We start from the raw sequence: 20,805 nt of genomic DNA, 5'->3' as shown, positions 1-20,805 counted from the left end.
ATTTTTTGTTCAAAAAGTTAAACCTTGCTCCTTCCCTTCCGAGTCCTGCCGTGCGCCCAAACAGTGGTTTTCCTCCACACATGGGGTATCGGCAAACTCGGGAGAAATTGCACAACTATTTTTGTGGTCCACTTTCTCCTGCTACCTTAGTTAAAATAAAAAAATTCGGGGCTAAAAGATGATTTGTGTGGAAAAAATGTGATTTCTAATTTTCACGGCTCTACGTTATAAACTTATGAGTCATTTGGGGGCTCACGGTGCTCAACAAACATCTAGATAAGTCCCTTGTGGGGTCTAGTTTCCAAAATAGGATCACTTGTGGTGGGTCTCCACTATTTTAGCGCATCAGGTGCTCTCCAAACACGACATGGCGTCGGTTCTTGATTCCTGCCAATTTTGCGTTCAAAACATGAAACGGTGCTCCTTCCCTTCCGAGCCCTGCTGTGCGCCCAAACAGTCATCTTCCTCCACACATGGGGTATATGTGTACACAGGAGAAACTGCAAAACAAATATTGTGGTTCATTTTCTCCTGATGCCCTTGAGAAATTGTGTCAGAAGTAAAAATTTTGTGAGAAAAAGTAAAATGTTCATTTTTTCCTTGGTATGGTAAAGAAACTGAAGGGATAAAAAACTTCTTGAATGTGGTTTTGGACACCTTGAGGGGTGCAGTTCTTAGAATGGTGTCACTTTTGGGTCTTTTCTGTCATGTAGGCCCCCAAAGTCACTTCAAAAGTTATGTGGTCCCTAAAAAAAAAAAAAAAAAAATGGTTTTCTAAATTTTGTTGGAAAAATGAGAAATTGCTGGTCAAGCTTTAACCCCTTAAGTCCAGAGGGTGGTTTGCACGTTACTGACCGGGCCAATTTTTACAATTCTGACCACTGTCCCTTTATGAGGTTATAACCCTGGAATGCTTCAACGGATCCCGGTGATTCTGACACTGTTTTCTCGAGACATATTGTACTTCATGATAGTGGTAAAATTTCTTTGATATTACCTGCGTTTATTTGTGAAAAAAACTGAAATTTGGCAAAAATTTTGAAAGTTTCGCAAATTTCCAACTTTGAATTTTTATGCCCTTAACCCCCTTCAAGTCGCGGCCCTTTTTCGTTTTTCACTCCCCTCCTTCCCAGAGCCATAACTTTTTTATTTTTCCGTCAATATGGCCATGTGAGGGCTTATTTTTTGCGGGACGAGTTGTACTTTTGAACGACATCATTGGTTTTATCATGTCTTTTACTAGAAAACGGGAAAAAAATTCCAAGTGCGGTGAAATTGCAAAAAAAGTGCAATCCCACACTTGTTTTTTGCTTGGCTTATTTGCTAGGTTCACTAAATGCTAAAACTGACCTGCCATTGTGATTCTCTAGGTCATTACGAGTTCATAGACACCTAATATGTCTAGGTTACTTTTTATCCAAGTGGTGGAAAAAAATTCAAAACTTTGCTTAAAAAAAAAAAAAAAGCCATTTTCCGATACCCGAAGCGTCTCCATTTTTCGTGATCTGGGGTCGGGTGAGGGCTTATTTTTTGCGTGCCGAGCTGAGGTTTTTAATAATATCACTTTTGTGCAGATACGTTTTTTTGATCACCAGTTATTGCATTTTAATTCAATGTCGCGGCGACCAAAAAAAACGTAATTCTGGCGTTTTGAATTTTTTTCTCGCTACGCTGTTTAGCGATCAGGTTAATGCTTTTTTTTTTTTATTGATAGATCGGGCGATTCTGAGCGCGGCGATACCAAATACGTGTACGTTCGATTTTTTTCTTTATTGTTTTATTTAGGATGGGGCGAAAGGGGGGTGATTTAAACTTATGTTTTTTACGGTTTTTTCATATTTTTAAAAACATTTTTTTTTACCTGTGCCATGCTTCAATAGCCTCCATGGGAGGCTAGAAGCTGGCACAACTCGATCGGCTCAGCTACATAGCAGCGATCATCAGATCGCTGCTATGTAGCTGAAATGCAGGTGTGCTGTGAGCGCCGACCACAGGGTAGCGCTCATAGCAGGCCGGCATCAGTAACCATAGAGGTCTCAAGGACCTCTATGGTTACCATCCTGACACATCGCCGACCCCCGATCATGTGACAGGGGTCGGCGATGACGTCATTTCCGGCCGCCCTGCCGGAAGCTTTAGTTAAATGCCGCTGTCTGCGTTTGACAGCGGCATTTAACAGGTTAATAGCGGCGGGTGAATAGCGATTTCACCCGCCGCTATTGCGCGCACATGTCAGCTGTACAAAACAGCTGACATGTCGCGACTTTGATGTGGGCTCAGCGCGTGAGGGTGTAGCGCAGACCTGTATACATAGTATAGAGACAGTGCCCAGAAAAAGGTACAATAAATGATGCCTAAGCAAACAAAAATATATATATTAGGCACAATGGATAGTCCCAAAAAGAAATAGTACCTGAGGGTGAGCCAAAGAAAAAAAAAAAAAAAAAGCCAATGGGTCACAAATATGCAATAGTACCACTAGGTCACAGCAGATATCACAGGAAATAAATTCCCATAAACATAAAACCTGGTGAGGTGATGCCCATCACCTCACCAGGTTGTATGTTTATGGGAATTTATTTCCTGTGATATCTGCTGTGACCTGGTGGTACTATTGCATATTTGTGACCCATTGGCTTTTTTTTTTTTTTTTTTCCTTTGGCTCACCCTCAGGTACTATTTCTTTTTGGGACTATCCATTGTGCCTAATATATATATTTTTGTTTGCTTAGGCATCATTTATTGTACCTTTTTCTGGGCACTGTCTCTATACTATATATACAGGTCTGCGCTACACCCCATGAGCCATCAGGTTTTGGGTCACGTTATTACACTGTGCTATGGTCCATTTTTCCTGTGTGTCTCTGATGGTGCTTATATGTTTTTAATTATGTTTTTATTGTTTGTGATGTGTTTTTTGAGCTATTAATAAAAGTGTGTATTTTATATAGTCGTTTACTGTTTGTAGGTGTGCGATTCACTGCAGTGATGCTTTTTCTTTTTCTTTGATATAGTCTTTTTATCACTGCCACCGCACCCGCAGAAACTTCATTACATTGTATATGTAGTGCGCCCAATCCTTTCTTGTTGTGGAGAGCCCTGATGTGCCTAAACAGTGGAAACCCCCCAATTCTAACTGAAATCCTAACCCAACCACACCCCTAACCCCAACCACACCCCTAACCCTAATCCCAACCATAACACTAACCACACCCCTAACCCTAACACGCCCCTAACCCTAATCCCAACCGTAAATGTAATCCAAACCCTAACTCTAGCCCCAGTCCCAACCCTAATGGGAAAATGGAAACAAATACATTTTTTTTATTTTTCTCTAACTAACGAGGTGATGAAGGGGGGTTTGATTTACTTTTATAGCGGTTTTTTTAGCGGATTTTTATGATTGGCAGCTGTCACACACTAAAAGACGCTTTTTATTGCAAAAACTGTTTATTTGCGTTACCACATTTTGAGTGCTATAATTTTTACATATTTTGGTTCAGAATAATGTGAGGTCTTGTTTTTTTGCAGGACGAGTTGACGTTTTTATTGGTACCATTTTCGGGCACGTGACATTTTTTGATCGCTTTTTATTCCGATTTTTGTAAGGCAGTATGACCAAAAAACAGCTATTCATGTATTTCTTTTTGGGGGGGGGGGGGCGTTTATACTGTTCCGCATTTGGTAAAATGGATAAAGCAGCTTTATTTTTCGGGTCAGAACGTTTACAGCGACGCCTCATTTATATCATTTTTTATATTTTGGCGCTTTTATAAGATAAAAACTATTTTATAGAAAAAATAATTATTTTTGCCTCGCTTTATTCTGAGGACTAACACTTTATTTTTTCGCTGATGATACTGTATGGCGGCTCGTTTTTTGCAGGAGAAGATGACGTTTTCAGCAGTACCATGGTTATTTATATCCGTCTTTTTGATCGCATGTTATTCCACTTTTTGTTCGGCGGTATGATAATAATGCGTTGTTTTTTTTGCCTCTTTTTTTTTAATTGTCTAAGGGTTTTTCCATCTGTCTGTCTGTCTTAGAAATACCGCGCGTCTGATTGGTCGAGGCCGCCAGGCCTCGACCAATCAGCGACGGGCAGAGCATGGCAACGATGATGTCATAATGGAAATCCCGCGTCTGATTGGTCGAGGCCGCCAGGCCTCGACCAATCAGCGACGGGCACAGTATCGACGTAGATGTCATAATGGTTGCCATGGCGACGATGATGTCATAAAGGTTGCCTCGACCAATCAGCGACGGGCACAGTCTGCCGTGAATTCTGGAATCATCATTGTCCATATACTACGGGGACATGCATATTCTAGAATACCCGATGCGTTAGAATCGGGCCACAATCTAGTATATGTGTATGTGCGTATATATATATATATATATATATATATATATATATATATATATATATATATACGCACATACACATATACTAGATTGTGGCCCGATTCTAACGCATCGGGTATTCTAGAATATGCATGTCCCCGTAGTATATGGACAATGATGATTCCAGAATTCGCGGCAGACTGTGCCCGTCGCTGATTGGTCGAGGCAACCTTTATGACATCGTCGCCATGGCAACCATTATGACATCTACGCCGATACTGTGCCCGTCGCTGATTGGTCAAGGCCTGGCGGCCTCGACCAATCAGAGACGCGGGATTTCCATTATGACATCATCGTCGCCATGCTGTGCCCGTCGCTGATTGGTCGAGGCCTGGCGGCCTCGACCAATCAGAGACACGGGATTTCCAGGACAGACAGACAGACAGGACAGACAGACAGACAGACGGAACAACCCTTAGACAATTATATATATATATATATATAGATATATAGATATACACAGGGGTTGGACAAAATAATGGAAACACCTGGAAATATCAGCAAAAGTTAGTTTAACCCCTGTCTGACGTACTATCCCGTCGAGGTGGGGTGGGCCCGTATGACCACCGACGGGATAGTACGTCATATGCGATCGGCCGCGCTCACGGGGGGAGCGCGGCCGAGTGTCAGCTGCCTATCGCAGCTGACATCCGGCACTATGTGCCAGGAGCGGTCACAGACCGCCCCCGGCACATTAACCCCCGGCACTCCGCGATCAAAAATGATCGCGGTGTACCGGCGGTACAGGGAAGCATCGCGCAGGGAGGGGGTCCCTGCGGGCTTCCCTGAGACGATCGGTACAAGGTGATGTACTCACCTTGTACCGAGTGTCTTCTCCCTGCAGGCCCCGGATCCAAAATGGCCGCGGGGCTGCATCCGGGTCCTGCAGGGAGTACTTCCGGGTCAGGGTCCGGAGCCGGCTGCAGAGCAGCCTGCTCCGATGAAAGTAAGATCGCCCATCTGACAGAGTGCTGTGCAAACTGTCAGATGGGCGATCTGTGATCTGTCCCCCCTGGGACAAAGTAAAAAAAAAAAATTCCACAAGTGTAAAAAAATAAATAAATAAAATAAATTCCTAAATAAAGAAAAAAAATATATATATTATTCCCATAAATACATTTCTTTATCTAACAAAAACAAAAAAAAAACAATAAAAGTACACATATTTAGTATCGCCGCGTCCGTAATGACCCAACCTATAAAACTGTCCCACTAGTTAACCCCTTCAGTGAACACCATAAGAAAAAAAAAAAAAAAAAACGAGCCAAAAAACGCTTTATTATCATACCGCCGAACAAAAAGTGGAATAACACGCGATCAAAAAGACGGATATAAATAACCATGGTACCGCTGAAAATGTCATCTTGTCCTGCAAAAAACGAGCGGCCATACAGCATCATAAGCAAAAAAATAAAAAAGTTATAGTCCTCAGAATAAAGCGATGCCAAAATAATTATTTTTCCTATAAAATAGCTTTTATCGTATAAAAGCGCCAAAACATAAAAAAAATGATATAAATGAGATATCGCTGTAATCGTACTGACCCGAAGAATAAAACTGTTTATCAATTTTACCAAACGTGGAACAGTATAAACGCCTCCCCCAAAAGAAATTCATGAATAGCTGGTTTTTGGTCATTCTGCCTCACAAAAATCGAAATAAAAAGTGATCAAAAACTGTCACGTGTCTGAAAATGTTACCAATAAAAACATTAACTCGTCCCGCAAAAAACAAGACCTCACATGACTCTGTGGACCAAAATATGGAAAAATTATAGGTCTCAAAATGTGGTAACCCCAAAAATATTTTTTTGCAATAAAAAGCGTCTTTCAGTGTGCGACGGCTGCCAATCCTAAAAATCCGCTAAAAAACCCGCTATAAAAGTAAATCAAACCCCCCTTCATCACCCCCTTAGTTAGTGAAAAAAAAAAAAAATTTAAAAATGTATTTATTTCCATTTTCCCATTAGGGCTAGGGTTAGGGCTAGGGCTAGGGTTAGAGTTAGGGCTAGGGTTGGGGCTAAAGTTAGGGTTAGGGATGGGGCTAAAGTTAGGGTTAGGATTACATTTACGGTTGGGATTAGAGTTAGGGGTGTGTCAGGGTTAGGGGTGTGGTTAGGGTTACCGTTGGGATTAGGGTTAGGGGTGTGTTTGGATTAGGGTTTCAGGTAGAATTGGGGGGTTTCCACTGTTTAGGCACATCAGGGGCTCTCCAAACGCGACAAGGCGTCCGATCTCAATTCCAGCCAATTCTGCGTTGAAAAAGTAAAACAGTGCTCCTTCCCTTCCGAGCTCTCCCGTGCGCCCAAACAGGGGTTTACCCCAACATATGGGGTATCAGAGTACTCGGGACAAATTGGACAACTTTTGGGGTCGAAGTTCTCTTGTTATCCTTGGGAAAATAAAAATTTGGGGGGCTAAAAATCATTTTTGTGGGGAAAAGAAAAGGATTTTTTTATTTTCACGGCTCTGCGTTGTAAACTGTAGTGAAACACTTGGGGGTTCAAAGTTCTCACAACACATCTAGATAAGTTCCTTAGGAGGTCTACTTTCCAATATGGGGTCACTTGTGGGGGGGTTCTACTGTTTGGGTACATCAGTGGCTCTGCAAATGCAATGTGACGCCTGCAGACCAATCCATCTAAGTCTGCATTCCAAATGGCGCTCCTTCCCTTCCGAGCTCTGCCAGGCGCCCAAACAGTGGTTCCCCCCCACATATGGGGTATCAGCGTACTCAGGACAAATTGGACAACAACTTTTAGGGTCCAATTTATCCTGTTACCCTTGTGAAAATACAAAACTGGGGGCTAAAAAATAATTTTTGTGAAAAAAAAAAAGAATTTTTATTTTCACGGCTCTGCGTTATAAACTGTAGTGAAACACTTGGGGGTTCAAAGCTGTCAAAACACATCTAGATAAGTTCCTTAGGGGGTCTACTTTCCAATATGGTGTCACTTGTGGGGGTTTCAATGTTTAGGCATATCAGGGGCTCTCCAAACCCAACATGGCGTCCCATCTCAATTCCAGTCAATTTTGCATTGAAAAGTAAAATGGGGCTCCTTCCCTTCCGAGCTCTGCTATGCGCCCAAACAGTGGTTTACCCCCACATATGGGGTATCATCGTACTCAGGACAAATTGCACAACAACTTTTGTGGTCTAATTTCTTCTCTTACCCTTGGGAAAATAAAAAATTGGGGGCAAAAAGATCACTTTTGTGAAAAAATATTTTTTATTTTTACGGCTCTGCATTATAAACTTCTGTAAAGCACTTGTTGGGTCAAAGTGCTCACCACACATCTAGATAAGTTCCTTAAGGGGTCTACTTTCCAAAATGGTGTCACTTGTGGGGGGTTTCCATGTTTAGGCACATCAGGGGCTCTCCAAATGCAACATGGCGTCCCATCTCAATTCCAGTCAATTTTGCATTGAAAAGTAAAATGGCGCTCCTTTCCTTCCGAGCTCTGCCATGCGCCCAAACAGTGGTTTACCCCCACATATTGGGTATCAGCGTACTCAGGACAAATTGTACAACAACTTTTGGGGTCCATTTTCTCCTGTTACCCTTGGTAAAATAAAACAAATTGGAGCTGAAATAAATTTTGTGTGAAAAAAGTTAAATGTTCATTTTTATTTAAACATTCCAAAAATTTCTGTGAAACACCTGAAGGGTTAATAAACTTCTTGAATGTGGTTTTGAGCACCTTGAGGGGTGCAGTTTTTAGAATGGTGTCACACTTGGGTATTTTCTATCATATAGACCCCTCAAAGTGACTTCAAATGTGATGTGGTCCCTAAGAAAAAAATGGTGTTGTAAAATTGCTGGTCAAATTTTAACCCTTATAACTCCCTAACAAAAAAAATTTTGGTTCCAAAATTGTGCTGATGTAAAGTAGACATGTGGGGAATGTTACTTATTAAGTATTTTGCGTGACATATCTCTGTGATTTAAGGGCATCAAAATTCAAAGTTGGAAAATTGCGAAATTTTCTAAATTTTCGCCAAATTTCCGTTTTTTTCACAAATAAACGCAAGTTATATCGAATAAATTTTACCACTAACATGAAGTACAATATGTCACGAGAAAACAATGTCAGAATCGCCAAGATCCATTGAAGAGTTCCAGAGTTATAACCTCATAAAGGGACAGTGGTCAGAATTGTGAAAATTGGCCTGGTCATTAACGTGCAAACCACCCTTGTGGGTGAAAGGGTTAATATGGTGTAGGTCCACCATTTGCGGCGATTGCAGCCTCAATTCTCCGAGGTATGGATTCATACAAGGTGTGAATTGTTTCCAAAGGAATTTTAGCCCATTCTGCAGTTAAAACACACTCCAGTTCTTTGAGCAACCATGGCGGCGGAAATCGACATCTAACTTGAATCTCTAAAAACGACCATAAATGCTCAATAATGTTTAGGTCTGGGGATTGTGGGGGCCAGATGAGATGCTCAACTTCATTAGAATGTTCCTCGTGCCATGCTTTAACGATTCTAGCCGTATGAATTGGTGCATTATCATCCTGAAAGATGGCGTTCCCCTCCGGGAACAGTGCTGAAACCATTGGATGCACTTGGTCGCCCAAAATGCCTAAATAATCTCAGCTGTTAAATCTTCCATGAAAAGATATCATTGGCCAGGTGGATCTTCACAAAATAGCACTCCAGATCATCACAGAACTTCCACCATGTTTTACGGTTGGGAGAAGGCAGTCTGGATGGAATGCTTCTTTGGGCTGTCTCCAAACGTACACTCGGCTGGAGGTCAGAAACAGGGTAAACGATGATTCGTCTGAGAATATCACATGTTTCCACTGCTCAAGGGACCAATTCTGGAGGTTTCTACACCATTCTAAACGCTTGGAAACATTTGTCATTGAGAGCAGCGGTTTTCTAATTGCAGCTCTTACGTGGAATCCAGATTTGTGCAGCTCCCGAACAGTTTTTGTGGAAATTGGTTCTGTAGGTGTTCATTGAGCTCAACAGTGATTTTCGGAGCCATGGTCTTGCGATCCTCTCTCACAATTCGCTGTAGAGTCCGACGGTCTCTCTCGGTCAACTTTGACTTTCAGTCGGACCTGTGCTTTGCTGCAGACGTTTTTCCGTCTCTTTTAAACGCAGTCAATACTTTGGAGACAGTATCTCTTGACACGCCAAGCATTCGGGCACATTCTGTTACACTAGCGGCTGCCATACGAGCACCAACAATTTGGCCTCTTTGAAAATCCGAGAGGTCTGCCATTGGTATCAGGTTCTCATCAATGTTCTTACAATTATGCAAAACAAATCGTTAATTTACATACACATATCACAAATAATCAACTACAAAACATTACCATATGTCACGGTTTGCATGTTTATCACATGTTCGAAGATTATGATACCAAAATGTTAGGTGTTTCCATTATTTTGTCCAACCCCTGCGTATGTGTGTATGTATGTATGTGTGTATGTGTATGTGTGTATGTGTGTATGTATGTATGTATGTATGTATGTATGTATGTATGTATGTATGTATGTATGTATGTATGTATGTATATATATATATATATATATATATATATATATATATATATATATATATATATATATATATATATATATTATTTTTTTTTTCTCTTTATTTAGGATTTTTTTTTTTTTTACACATCTGAATTTTTTTTTTTTTACTTTATAACATTGCCCCAAGGGGGGCATCATGTTATAAGGTCAGACCGCTGATCTGACGCTTTGCAGAGCACTGTGTGACATCAACGATCTGACATACGGGGCTGCAGGCTTACCAGCGCTTGCTCTGAGCAGGCGCTTGGTAAGCTACCTCCCTGCAGGACCCGGATGCAGCCCCGCGGCCATTTTGGATCCGGGGCCTGCAGGGAGGAGACGCTCTGTACAAGGTGAGCACACCACCTTGTACAGAGGGTCTCAGGGAAGCCGGAGGGAGTCCCCTCCCTGCGCGATGCTTCCCTATGCCCCCGGAACACTGCGATCATGCTTGATCGCAGTGCGCTGGGGGTTAATGTGCCGGGGGCGGTCCGTGACCGCTCCTGGCACATAGTGCCGGATGTCAGCTGCGATAGTTAGCTGACACCCGGCCGCACTCCCCCCGTGAGCGCGGCCGATCGCTACGACGTCCTATCCCGTCCCTGGGAATTAAGTCCCAGGTCACCTTGACGGGATAGTACGTCATATGGGATTAAGGAGTTAACCCTCATAACTTTATAACAAAAAAAAAAGCATTAAGCTACTTACGGTAGCGGCATTTCTCGGAGGCCCATGACAGCACGACGAGAGAGGGGATCCGCCCATTAGGAACAGGAAACCTACAGATACAAAAGGGCGGCACCTCTCCCCTGCATCAGTTGTATTTCAGAGCCTTGAGAGGACTACCGCGGTTAGTGGCACACAAAAATATACATTATATACAGTTTATATACAATATTATAACCCATATATTGGAACTGGGTATTATACGTGAGATATATACATTATAGGAGGTGCAACCCCCACGTGAATAGGGAGGGAACTAAGGGTGCTGTCATGGGCCTCCGAGAAATGCCGCTACCGTAAGTAGCTTAATGCTTTACTCGGACTCCCATGACAGCACGACGAGAGATTTACAGAGATGTAACACTACCTTAGGGAGGGACTATAGCTTGCAGCACCCTTAACCCGAAGGTGAGATCAGAGGAGGCCCCTAAATCCAACCTATAGTGTTTAAAGAAGGTGGACGGGGATGACCATGTGGCCGCCTTACATATCTGGTCGATTGATACTCCAGATTTTTCCGCCCAGGATGTAGCCATGGCTCTGGTGGAATGCGCCCTCAGATTCTGCGGAGTCGGACCCCCACCTGCAGTATAAGCCAAAGAGATAGCCTCCCTAATCCACTTCGCTAGTGTGTACTTTGATACCCTGAGTCCCTTTCTAGGGTTTTGGAAAGATAAAAATAACGCATTATCTTTCTTCCATGTATCAGTAACAGAGATGTATTCTAACAGGCATCTCCTAACGTCTAGTGTATGGAGTAGCTCTTCTTTAGGGTTGGAGGGATTGGGAAGGAAAGATGGTAAAACTATCTCCTGTGACCTGTGAAACCGTGATGACACTTTTGGTAAATAGGCTGGGTCCGGTCTGAGGACTACCCTATCTGGCAGAAACTCTGTGTAAGGGGAAATTCTGGAGAGAGCTTGTATGTCCCCTCCCCTACGGGCAGATGTTATCGCTACCAGAAATGCTGTTTTAAGGGATAGGGCCTTGATTGAAGCTGATTGTAATGGTTCAAACGGCTCTCTAGTCAATGCTGACAGGACTAGATTAAGATCCCACGGCATAGATCTATCCTTATGTATGGGTCTAGCCCTGCTAGAAGCTTTTATGAACCTTGAGATCCAATAATTATTGGCGATGTTACAGGAAAACAAGGCCCCTAGGGCCGAGACTTGTACCTTTAGGGTACTAGTGGATAGATCTAGCTCTAAGCCCCTTTGCAGGAATTCTAAGATCTGTTTTATAGGAATTCCCTCTTCTAAATTAAAGTCAGAAGAGGCTAGGAATTTCCGCCAGGTTCTAGCATAGATTGTTGTTGTAATCTGCTTTCTACTTTTCATAAGGGTTTCAATCAAATTTGGGGAGAACCCTCTGTCCCTCAGTAACGCCCTCTCAAACTCCATGCCGTTAAATGGAGATTCTTTACTTGAGGATGGCTGATCGGACCCTGGTGGAGCAAATCTGGGATGTCCGGAAGCACCCAGGGGTCCTCCACTGACATGATCCTGAGCCAGGTGAACCAGGCCCTTCTGGGCCAAAATGGGGCAATCAAAATAACTCTTGCCCGATCCTCTCTTATCTTCCTGATTACCAGAGGTATCAAGGCCAGCGGGGGGAACGCATAAGCCAGCCGAAAGTTCCAACTGATCAGAAAGGCGTCTACCGCTAGAGGATTCTCCCTGGGATTTAGGGAACAGAATTTTACTGTCTTTCGATTGTCCCTGGTGGCAAATAAATCCACCTCTGGATGTCCCCATTTGTGGACAATCTGGTCGAACACAAGACTGTTTAGAGACCACTCCCCTTGTCTCAGGGTGTTGCGGCTTAGAAAGTCCGCTTTTACATTTTCTTTTCCTCGTATGTGCAGTGCGGTTAAAGATAGAAAATGGTCTTCCGCAGTCTGGAATAGACGATCTGTCACCCTCATCAATGATTCGGAATGAGTTCCACCCTGGTGATTTATGTACGCGACCGCCACCTGGTTGTCCGAGAGGATCTTGACGTGGTGACCCTGCAGATATGAGAGTAATTTTTTAACTGACAGTTCAACCGCCATTAATTCTTTTTGGTTGGAGGAGGCTGATGTTAAGGGGTCCCATAGACCCTGAACTATCATGTCGTCCATGTGTGCTCCCCAACCTGAAGGGCTAGCGTCTGTCGTTACAATACGTGTCGCCTGTGTCACCCAGGGAACTCCTGCCGATAAATTGTCAGTGACTAGCCACCATCTAAGAGATGTCAGTGCTTCTGGACCCAAAGTAATCTGACTCTGCAAGGAGCCTTGCAAGATTCTGTCATTAACCAGTACCTCGGATTGTAAGGGTCTGGTGTGAAATTGGGCCCACCGGACAGCAGGAATGCACGAGGTTAGAGATCCTAACAGTGACATAGCCTGTCTAAGTGTCATGGATGGATTATCAGTTGCTCTAGACACCTGTTGTTGGATGTGTAATAACTTGTCGGGCGGAAGACAACACTGTTGGGTCTCTGAATTTAACAACAGTCCTAAGAATCTCTGTATTTTCTGGGGCTGTAATCGGGATTTTTCATAATTCACAATCCACCCCAGATGCTCAAGTTTGGTTGTGGTTGTCTGTAGCTGAGAGAGGCAATGGTCTGCTGAATTCCCAACTATAAGGAAATCATCCAAATAGGGGACAATTAAGATGTCAGACTCTCGTAAGTGTGCCATGATTTCGGCCACTATCTTGGTAAACACCCTAGGAGCCGCTGATAAGCCAAAGGGAAGAGCTCTAAACTGGAAATGACGAATTTGTCCCCCCATTGACACAGCTACCCTCAGGAATCTCTGGAAGTCTTCATGTATTGGGACATGATAGTACGCGTCCTTTAGATCTACAACTACCATGAAGCAGTGTTTAAACAACATTTTTATTGCTGAACCAATTGATTCCATCTTGAACGATTCATTGGTCAGAAAATTATTAAGGCCTTTAAGATTTATGATCGTTCTAAATGATCCGTCTGGCTTCTTGATCAGAAAGAGAGGAGAGTAAAATCCTCTCCCTCTTTCTGATACTGGAATTTCAACCAAAACATTCTTGAAGCATAAGTTTGTGACCTCTGCTTCCAAGGCTGCTTGCTCAAGGGGGGAGGAACGTAAAGGGGTTAAATTAAATTTATCTCGAGGCCAGTGATCAAAGTCAAGTCTTAGACCTTTCGCTATGATGCCTCGGACCCATTTACTGTTTGTAATGTCAAACCAAGCTGATGAGAAAGCTGACAGTCTACCCCCCACGGGGACCGCTAGTCATTGGTCCGGTTTTTTCTGTTCTTTCGAGGAACGGCGAAACATATAGCCCGTACCTCTTCCGCGTCTGTCCTCCCATCTAAAACTCTCTCTAGAGGGTGAGGATCCGCGTTTTTTCCCGCGACCAAATCTCCTTTTAATGAAGGGTCTGCGGTAGGATGCTGAAGATGGATTGGGAAATTTCTTCTTATCATCCCCCGCTTTCTCCAGCAACTCATCCAGAGTTGGTCCAAAGAGATATTCTCCTTTACACGGAATGGCGCAGAGTTTAGTTCTGGATTGAATGTCGCCAGACCAGCACTTCAACCATAAAGCTCTACGAGCCGCGTTGGAGAGTCCTGCCGCTCTAGCCGCCATCCTGACTGAGTCCACAGATGCGTCTGACAGAAAGGCCGCAGCATTCTGCATTGTTGGTAAAGCCTTCAGAATGGAATCTCTGGAAGCGCCGTCCTTGAGCTGGGACTCTAACTGATCCAGCCAAACCATTAAAGACCTGGCTGTACAAGTCGCGGCAACTGCTGGTCTTAGAGATCCTGCCGCTGTCTCCCAGGTTCCTTTAAGAAAAGCATCTGCCTTTCTGTCAAGTGGGTCTTTGAGGGTCCCCATATCCTCAAATGGCAATGAGGCCTTCTTCGACGCTTTTGCCACCGCCGCATCCAGCTTAGGGGCTTTATCCCATGTTTCCACAACCGGATCGTCGAAAGGGTACCTGCGTTTCAACGCTGGCGGTAAGGAACCCTTTTTCTCGGGTTTCTTCCATTCTCGGAGAATCAGGTCTTGGATTTTTTCGTTCACCGGGAAAGATCTATGTTTCTTACGATCCAATCCGCTGAACATCATATCCTGCTTTGAGGGCTGCGGTTTGGGCTCTTCTATCCCCATTGTGCCTCTAACAGACTTGACGACTTTGTCAATTCTATCCAGGGGTAGACAGAATCGTCCAGACTCCTCATCTGATGAAGAGGAGGAAGGACTTGAGTGATAGGCACCCTCTTCTCTTTCTTCCTCCGAAGAATTAGAGTCCAGAGGGGTCCTATGTTTGGAACCTCCCGCTTGGGACAGGGACCGTAAGGATTCCCTTACTTCCAAACGGATCATTTCTTTCAGGTTAGCCGCACTCACAGATTCTTCCGCCACCTAGGGGAGGACAATATAGGTGATAAATACTATCTGACCTAATGTCACTTCCACCCAACCACTCCTGTAGACCTCACCGTCTGTTGTATACAGGGGGCACATAATTTTTTGGGGCAAGAATCAGGTAAGGGGACCCCACAGAGGGCACATTCCTTATGCCTTGACTTGTCCGTGCTTTTCTTCCCCTAGAATGATAAAGTATAGGGGGCCTGCGTCACAGAGTGAACTTTCACGTAGATCACTTACCCGTGCGCCAAAGTAAATACCGGAATACGAGGGGGTTCTTTCCTAGCCGAAGCTCTGGATCCTTTTGCGGACGAGCTTCTTCGACTGGACTGGTCGCTTCTGTCTTTGGGCTTCTGACGCACCTCATCCAGCTGCTGCTGCTGCTGCTGCTGCTCACCACCACTCTCCATGATGATTTGCGACCAAAAGCAGGGCTCTGTAGTTGTCACCTGCTTAAATCCCCCTTGGATCCGGTCAGCAGATAGGTCAGACGCTGCCCCATTGGCTCAGGATACCGCAGGGAGGCAGGAACCATGTGGGAGAAAACCGGCATCAGGATGCTATGGGCGCCGCCATCTTGGATCGACTGCGCATGCGCAGACACCCGGCGACCCGGAAGCGGCTGCTAACTCCGCCCCCTCACGTCACTGCACCCGGAAACGCTCCAGCACACGCTGAGAGCGGTGCAGGACGCCGGGAACGGACCGCAGCGCTCCGGGAGTTCACCCAGACAGCCCTGACGCCGGCACTCCACATTCACCGCACCGCTGCACCACCAATGGATATACTTACCGGCGCCGACGCTGATGGAGGCAGGAAATCGTCCGGACTCCGCTCCCTGCTGCGAACGCCACCGCGTGCAGTCCAGCCAGGACCACCGTGGCGTCTCCAGGGTTCTCCGCACCGGCCGAGGTAGGAGACCCCCCCGCTACCAGATCTTTAGTTAATCTGTAGGCACCCGTCCCTTTAGGAACAGGAAACCAACTGATGCAGGGGAGAGGTGCCGCCCTTTTGTATCTGTAGGTTTCCTGTTCCTAATGGGCGGATCCCCTCTCTCGTCGTGCTGTCATGGGAGTCCGAGTAAAAAATGTTTGCAAAATTGTGATGTAAAGTAGACATGTGAGAAATTTATCAACTATTTTGTGTGACATAACACTAATTTAAGGGCATAATACTTAAAAGTTAAAAAATTGACATTTTTTACAAATTTACATTTTTTTTTCACAAAACTAATTTTGAAGAAATTTTTACCACTATCATAAAGTACAATATGTTATGAAAAAAACAACAACAACAACAAAAAAACAACAGTCTCAATCACTGGGATCCATTGAAGCGTTCTAGAGTTATAACCACATAAAGTGACAGTGGTCAGATTTAAAAATTAAAGGGAACCTGTCACCCCGTTTTTTTAAAGAGATAAAAATAGCGTTAAATAGGGGCAGAGGTGGGCTTTACATTAGTGTCTTTTTTGTGCCTTTATTCCCCAGCTATGCTGCCGAAATACCTTTGTAAAGTCGCCGTTTTGGGCTGTCACTCACGCTGGTCTGGTCAAATGGGCGTGGTGACATCGCTGTTTCTTCCCCCAGATCTTGCTTATCTGTTCGTTGGTGGCGTAGTGGTTTGCGCATGTCCAACTGGCGAATCCAGTGCGCAGCTGAGGGAAAAGAGCGCGATCTGCGCTATTCCCCTGGTGATCGGTGGGGGCGGCCATCTTCCTGAGGCCGCGCGTGCGCAGATGGGGTGCTCTGCTGCACGGGGCTTCAGGAAAATGGCCGCGGGATGCCGCGCGTGCGCAGATGGGGATCGCGGCGGCCATTTTCCTTAAGCCGCACATGGGTCATTCCATATCAAGTGATCCAAATATGAATATTTTTTTTTACCTTACGTCTTTAGATTTTTTTTATTTTTTGTTTTTATGAAGTACAACTTTAGTTAATTACAAATTAAAAGTTAAAAAAAATATTCTTCATCAGTTAATTTTTTACAGATTTTTAAAGTTTTGAAAAAGCATGGATTTTGGCCTGGTATGGCTTTACATTTTTTTTTATATCTCGGGCTAGAATTAAGATATAGAGGTGGGAGAGGCATCATTTTTCTCAGAACGGTACTGGCTTTCATTTGATATGTCACAAGACTATGTTTCTTTATATTTTGTTTTGGAGAAATCAAATTAAAAATTTTGATGCGCAATTCTAAAAAAAACGTATGTTTTAAAATTGTGAAAACATGCATGTGTGTTACTTGTGTCCTTGTTTATATTTGTACAGGGATCTATCACATTTGTATTTTTTCTTTAAGCCTTGAATCATCTGATTTTATGTTTGTGTGAGTTTCTTCCTTTTTTCTTTTCAAATTACAACTTACTGCATTCAACATTTATATGTAACAATAAAGAAACACAAAAAACAAATATCGAAGTGCCAGAATAAATGCATCTTAATCATAACACAATTTGTTCAGCATTTTCAACCTGAATTCATTGAACAAGCCAAAAGATAAAAGGTGATCACATCCTCAAGTGTGGTTTTCTAAATACAGTCTCGTCCTAGTTATGTTAAAAACAAGATTAAAAGAACCAATATTTCTACCACCTATTTATACATGGAACAAATTTTTTTCTACTAGATCACTAAACCTGTCATTTCTGAAGTGTTTAAGAATAGTACAGTAGTTAAATCCTCGTTCTATAAAATATGAACTAATCAAACAATTAATAGTAGGTTGTTACACTGGGCTTCTATCATCAGTGTGTCCCTTCTAGTGGGTGAAATGTGATCTTGTCCATAAGCGCTCACTAGCAATGGCCATTTCCTTCTGTGTCTGAGTATGTGCGGCCTGTCATGGTGTTCGGCTCCACCTGAGTTAATATCTGATTTTTGTTCACTTTTACAATGTCTGATTTTCTTGGATACACATAGGACGGAGCTGAACCAGAAAGTGCAGAAAACTTCTACGTCTTCATTTTCACAATCTTTGGAGAGTCCAGTAGCCGTCAGCGCTAATCATATTCACAGGTCACATCACCAGTTCTCTCATCCATTGCCGATCTTGTGCCGCCTTCTACCACGTCATGGACGTCACTGTCTTTATTTCCACTACATGGGATGACAGTCCGGTATTGCTGAGTCCCTGTGATGGGTTCTGCTTCCTGTAACTGATGTTATAACAAACTCTCCTCCTCTTCGTAGTCCTGGTTTGAACAATACATGAACTGGATGTTTAGAGTATTTTTCTCCCTACATTTGAGGAGTTGCCTGGGTGATAAGATTTGGTGTGAATATGGCCTCTGGAGGCAGGAGCTGCCGGCCTGTCTGCTCTGTAGTCACCGTCTACCCCTGGTCATTCTCAGCCCTAACAAAGCTTCTCCTCTGTCCTCTCCTGCTTCTATGTGGTAACATCATAAAATAATACAGGAATATCTAACAATCATGGATTATTTCGGTAAATACAGACCCCACACTTCTACACCACAGGCAGAACAGATCTGAAATCAAGATTTTTGAACTGACACTGTAATAGTTTTATTTTTTAAAATATGATCCCATCATGATCCCATCTTGTATTTTGGTACAGATGTGAATAGGAGCATAGCAGGCACATGTGCAGTTTTTGAAATTTTTAAATTAGTTTTTTTCGGAAATGCGTTTTAAAGTTTTGCGCCTGCGTTCGCATAGGTAAATTATTATCAAAGATACTCTTGTGACATATCTGGTGAAAGCCTGTACAGTTGAGTAGAATGGTGTTTATTTTGTTTCTCTATCTCTTTTCTAGCCTGAGTTATGGGGAGAAATGTAAAGGCAGGCAACACCGAAATTCGCACTTTTTCCGAACTTTGAAAATAAATAAAAAAAAAAAAAAAATTCTAGAAAATCTAGAATTTTTTTTTCTTCGCATTTTGCATTCTCTGACACACTATTACCAAATAACAAAATCTCAAAAGAATTAAAAATATAGTGGTAAAAATCATTGGTTCACTTGACATGGAATGGCCCACATGTCTAATTTACATCAGCACAATTTTTGAAACAGAAAAAAAAAAAAAAAAAAAAGGACATCCACTTGACTCACTCAAGGACAAGCTCCATGAAAATTGGCACCAATGGCATGAATATCAAAAAAAAGATTACTGTACATACTCGAGTATAAGCCAAGAATTTCAGCCCATTTTTTTAGGGTGAAATTGCCCCTCTCGGCTTATACTCAAGTCATTCCCAGGGGTCGGCAGGGGAGGGGGAGCAGCAGCTGTCTAATCATACTCACCTGCTCCTGGCGCGGTCCCTGCACATCCCTGGTTCTCTGGGCGCCGGCAGCTTCTTCCTGTGTTGAGCAGTCACATGGTACCGCTCATTACAGTAATGAATATGGACCCGACTACACTGCCATAGGGGTGGAGCTGCATATTCATTACTGTAATGAGCTTTACCATGTGACCGCTCAACACAGGAAGAAGCTGCCGGCACCCATAGAACCAGGGATGTGCAGGGACCGCGCCAGGAGCAGGTGAGTATAACGGGGGCATATTCACCTGTCTTATGGGGTCATAATCAACATTTGTGCAGCATTATATGGAGCATATTTTAATATGGAGCATCTTATGGGGCCCATCATGAACTGTATGGAGCATTATATGGGGCTCCTGATTCAATATGGATATTCAAAAACACAACCTACTGATGTCTCAATTAATTTTACTTTTATTGGTATCTATTTTTATTTTTGACATTTACCGGTAGCTGCTGCATTTTCCACCCTAGGCTTATATTCGAGTCATTAAGTTTTCCCAGTTTTGTGTGGCAAAATTAGGGGTCTCGGCTTATACGCGGGTCGGCTTATACTCGAGTATATACAGTATGCTATAAATCTTGGAATAAAGCAACCAACTATGCTTATGCAACATATAACTAAATTTGTTTTTAGTTTCCCCACTTTAAAGGAGAATATTAGCTACTTCTCAACAAGACTTCCCTCCTTTCCTCCCCACCACCACTCCTTCCCCTGTTCGGTACCCCTCTTTTCCTCTCTTCCTATCCCAGATTCCCTTAGTTTGTATCCCATATATAAAATGAGTGTTATACTCAAGTGTACACACTTGCTTTTTCTCTTTTTTGTGTACAATTATGCTGTCATTCATTTCAACATTCCTAACTAAAGAGTTAAAAAAAAAAAAAAATAGGAACTTAGAGGGATTAAAAGTTTATCAGCAATTTTTCAAGGGACCACATCACAGTTGAAGTGACTTTGAGGGGCATATATGACAGAAAATACCCAATAGCGACACCATTCTAAAAACTGCACCCCTCAAAGTCTTCAAAACCACATTCAATAAGTTTATTAACTTTAGCCCCACACCCCCAATTTTTTTTAAGGGTAAAAATAGATAATGGACTTCAAAATTTGCTGTGAAATTTCTCAAGTGTGCCGATACCCCATATGTGGAGGAAAACTACTGTTTAGGCGCTTGGAAGGGAAGAAGCACCATTTGATTTTTTTTAAAGCAAAAATGGCTGGAAATTAGAACGAACGCCAAGTCGCGTTTGGAAAGCAACTGATGTCCCTAAGACCATAGTGACCCCCTCACAAGTGACCTCATTTTAGAAGCTAGATACCTCAAGGAATGTACCTAGATGTGTGGTGAGCAGTTTGAACCCCAAGGAGCTTCACAAAAGTTTTTAGGTAGAGCGGTTTAAAAAAAAAAAAAATCCTCACAAATGTTCTTCTAGC

General features: G+C 43.2%; 1 protein-coding gene across 3 annotated transcripts in view; it reads right to left on the bottom strand.

The window, feature by feature from the left end:
- ADAD1 (adenosine deaminase domain containing 1) overlaps positions 1 to 20,805 on the bottom strand; it is a 245,787-nt gene that overhangs the window by 208,835 nt on the left and 16,147 nt on the right. The gene's annotated exons all lie outside the window — the stretch shown is intronic.

The sequence above is a fragment of the Ranitomeya variabilis genome, chromosome 1, assembly GCF_051348905.1.
Source record: "Ranitomeya variabilis isolate aRanVar5 chromosome 1, aRanVar5.hap1, whole genome shotgun sequence".
In the NCBI taxonomy this organism is placed as follows: domain Eukaryota; kingdom Metazoa; phylum Chordata; class Amphibia; order Anura; family Dendrobatidae; genus Ranitomeya; species Ranitomeya variabilis.
Note: the sequence above shows the minus strand (reverse complement) of the source record. Positions and strands in the feature narration are given on the sequence as shown.